This window comes from Dasypus novemcinctus, chromosome 11 (genome assembly GCF_030445035.2).
Source record: "Dasypus novemcinctus isolate mDasNov1 chromosome 11, mDasNov1.1.hap2, whole genome shotgun sequence".
NCBI lineage: Eukaryota > Metazoa > Chordata > Mammalia > Cingulata > Dasypodidae > Dasypus > Dasypus novemcinctus.
In genome coordinates this window covers 2802945-2807320 of record NC_080683.1, presented here as the reverse complement: position 1 = coordinate 2807320, position 4376 = coordinate 2802945, and the positions used below count along the sequence as shown (strand labels likewise).

The 4376-nt window shown below is 45.2% G+C and overlaps 1 pseudogene; it reads left to right on the top strand.

Annotated features, from left to right (window-relative positions):
• The first annotated feature begins 859 nt into the window (after positions 1-859).
• LOC105747050 (non-POU domain-containing octamer-binding protein pseudogene) lies at positions 860-2231 on the top strand (annotated as a pseudogene).
• Positions 2232-4376: the final 2145 nt, after the last annotated feature.

The following is a 4376-nucleotide window of genomic DNA, read 5'->3' as shown; positions in this document are numbered from 1 at the left end:
CATCCTAGTGCCATGGTGCCTGTAATTATTTCCTTTTGATAGCCTAAAGTGTTTAGTAGAGTCTTGTTTGAAAGTTCTGGTCCAGTATCTAAAATTTGAGTGTGCTTGAGAACAGACCAAGCAAAAATCAGACTGAAGAGTCCCTGCAGGGAAGGTTCCAGGGGCCGTGGCATGCTGACGGTGGCTTCTTTAACTGTGCACTGCACTCAGTGGATTTTCAGGCCTGAGTGACTGACAACGAGTCATTGTAACCTCCCTGTGAAATCTGGAGGGAGCAGGCTGTGCCTGAAGTCCACCCAGTATACAAGAGCGCAGGGCCTGCTCAGCACCAGAGGCTTTGCTGGGTCTTGCTCTGGGTCTGTTAGAGGTGACCTTCCCAAGAACTCTACAGAAGAGTCTTTTCTTTTTCCTCTTTTACACGATGACACTGAGACATACAGATGTTCGGTGACCTAAGTTCACACAGGCGTTAAGGGACAGAATCATGATTTAAAACAAACCCTTGAATTATAGCCCACTGAATTAAATTAGAATTCATTAACCCATACTGATACACATTTTAAAAAGTGCAAGAAAAGGGAAAGTGCTTCTTAACTAGGGAATGCCAAGTGGTAAATGCAAAAGTGGAGTTTCAAAATCATTGTTTTGCAACCATGTAATAATAATTGACATGGGCAAAAGAATCATCAATAAAAAAGAAGGGGTAGCTTTACTTTGGATGGCAGAGGCCATGTAGTGTCACCATTCCTTGGATGAGAAAGTAGTTGGTAGAGAAGTCCAAGTTAGAGGGGCCCGGGAGACACTTGGTTGCCTTCTACAATAGAAGTTGAGGTGCAGACACACAGCGCAATGAAATCTGGAGAAGCAAAGCCATACTCCAAGGAAGCATTGTCAACATTGCCACCTGCAGCAAACAACAGCAGCAGCAGCCACCACCACCTCCACCAACACCTGCAAACGGGCAACAGGCCAGCAGCCAGAAGGAAGGCTTGACTATCGGCCTGAAGAGTTTTAGGAAACCAGGAGAGAAGACCTTCATCCAATGGAGCTTTCTTTTGGTGGGCAATCTTCCTCCTGACATCACTGAGGAGAATATGAAGAAACTTGAAAAATATGGAAAAGCAGGTGAGGTCTTCATTCATAAGGATACAGGCTTTGGCTTTATCCGCTTGGAAACACGAACCCTAGCGGAGATCGCCAAAGTGGAGCTGGACAACGTGCCAAAGCAGCTGTGTGCGCGTTCTGTCTGCTCTAGAGCCTCCCTTAGGTTAGAAACCTTTCTTCGCAGGGTCCAGGGAACTGCTGGAGGATGCCTTTCCTGTTTGGTCAGGGGGAGAAGGCTGTGTTGTGGATGATGGAGGAAGGCCCTCAGGAAAAGGAATTGCTGAGTTATCTGGGAAGCCAGCTGCTTGGAAAGCTCTGGACAGATGCAGAGAAGGCTTTTTCCTGCTGACCGCATTTCCTCGACTTTTGACTGTGGAGCCCATGGACCAGTTGGATGATAAAGAGGGACTTCCAGAGAAACCGGTTCTAAAGAACCAGCTATTACACAAGGAATGAGAGTAGTCACCCAGGTGTGCACAGCCTGGCTCTTCTGACTACGAGTATGCCATGCCCTGGAAGGCACTCCATGAGAAGGAGAAGCAGCAGCAGGACCAAGTGGATGGCCATGCCAAGGAAGCTTGTGAGAAGCAGGAGATGGAGATGGAGGCTGCTTGCCATGAGCACGATTTGATGAAGCACCAGAAGAACTTCAGAGGATAGAAGAGGTGCACAACCAAGAGGTGCAAAAATGAAAGCAACTGGAGCTCAGGCAGGAAGAGGAGTGCACTCACAGTGAAGAGATGCAACGAGAATAGGAGGACACGATGCCACGACAGCAGGAAGGGTTCAAGGGAACTTTCCCTGATGTGAGAGAGCAGGAAATACAGATGGGCCAGGTGGCTATGGGAGGTGCAATGGGCATAAACAACAAAGGTACCATGCCCCTTGCTCTTGTGCCACCTGGTACCCCAGCTCCTCCAGGACCAACCACTATGATGCCAGATGAAACCTTGGGATTGACCCCACAGACAACTGAATGCTTTGGCCAAGCTGCTACAATGGAAGGAATTGGGGCAATTGGTGGAACCCCTCCTGCAATTTGCTCCAAACAAATGTTGCCATTACTAATAAAGTGGCGGTTTCCTGGCTTCTCAAAACCCTTAAAAGAAGGATCACTTTTGGACTAGTCAGAATTCTACCCTGGAGAAGAGTGTTAGGGATTTTCTCTAGGGAGACCTAGGGCAAGGGGGGGAGGGTGGTATTTAACAGTTCAGTTCAGTGTGGTATATTATTTAACAAATCAGTTCAGTGTGGCGCATTCCTGAAGTCTCAAATGTTATTGACGTTGGGGCTTGGGGGGAACCATGACAAAACTGGGTGCAGTTAGAGCCCCATTAACCCTGATCATTCCATTCTTTGTCCCTCCTGTTCTGTTTGCTTTCTTATCCTTACACCCCTTGTCCTCCAACCTGAGACACTGCCACATATACCACAAACAAACAAACATCACCCGATGGCCTTAGCCCCATTGCGCCACTCACTCCCAGGTCGGAATGCAGGCAAATGTCCACATGGTTCTGTCCTATCCCATATATTACCCTTTCATGCCCTAAAGAAGACATTTTTCATAATTTTCATTGCAGTATATCTTTAAATAAAAAATAAATCTTTAAAAAAAAACCATAAGAGTTTCCCGTATACCCCACACTCCACCCCACCCTCACTCCTCCCACATCAACAACCTCTTTGATCATTGTGGCACATTCATTGCATTTGGTGAATACATTTCGGAGCACTGCTGCACCACATGAATAATAGTTTATATTGTAGTTTACACTCTCCCCCAGTACATTCAGTGGATTATGACAGAATAGATCTTTAAAACTATTTTGTGTTAACTTGCATCCACCTTTTTCTTGGGTGAGGATTGCCCAGGAATGGCTCTTCTGTGTCTATGATGTCACTGCTCACAGCTTTTCTTGACAGGCTTAGTATAAGCTTGGGAACAGGGCTGCTGCACGCTGAAGGTCTGGCAGTAGCTCTTAGCCTTGCCTATGTTAGGTAGCTATGCTGTGCATTTTTTAGTGGTGTACTGTGTTTGATTTGTCTCTATACCTGAAATTTGGAGTTCTGAGAAGTGGAGCAGTAATGCAGCATCAACTCATTAAAATACATTTTAAATCTTAAAAAAAAGGACAAAAAACAAAACTAATGGGTAGAAGTTTGTTAAAGAACATGATATTCATATAGTGTCAAGGTATCTCATCACAAATTCTCAGCTTCATGGAAGAAGGATACATGGAAATACCTGGCAGACACTGCTCTAACCAAGTGGCCAGAGCTGACTTCACCCATAAGGGACCAAACTAATCTCACGGGCTCCTGATGTGATGCTCTGAGAAGGAGACAATATCACTTCTGTGATAGTCCTGCCCCAAATACATCGCTTACCATAGGCATAACTAGAATATAACCATGAGAAAACATAAGATAAACTTAAGTTGAAGAACTTTGTAAAACAAATTGCCTGTGCTCTACGAACATATCAAGGTTAAGAAAGACAAGAAAGTCTGAGGAACTGTTCCAATTAAAGGAAACTAAAGATAACATGACAAGTACATGCAATATGTGTACCTGAATAAGATCTTGGACTGGCAAAACATGCTTATAAAGGACATTGTTGTGACAACTTGTGAAATTTAAATAAGGACAGTAGCATTGATTTTTTTTCTTTATTTTCCTTTAAATGTTACATTAAAAAAATATGAGGTTCCCATATACCCCCACCCCCTCACCCCACTCCTCCCACATCAACAACCTCTTCCCTCATCGTGGCACATTCACTGCACCTGGTGCATACATTTTGGAGCACTGCTGCACCACATGGACAGTGGTCTACCTTGTTGTCTATATTCTCCCCCAGTCCACCCAGTGGGCCATGATAGAACATACAATGTCCAGTAACTGTCCCTGCAGCACCAGCCAGGACAACTCCAAATCCTGAAAATGCCCCCACATCATATCTTTCTTCCCTCTCCCTACCTTCAGCAGCTATCGTGGCCACATTCTTCACATCAGTACTACAATTTCTTCCATTACTAATCACAATAGTTCCCCAGCAGAACATCAGTAAGTCCACTCTAATCCATACTTTATTCCTCCATCCTGTGGACACTGGGATGGTTATGTCCACTCCACCTCTATATCAAGAGGGGGCTTAGATTCCACATGGATGATGGATGCAGTTCTGCTTGCAGTTGTAGGCACTCTTGGCTCCCTGGTGTGATGGTTGACCTTCTTCACCTCTCTGTTAGCTGGCCAGGATAAGACCA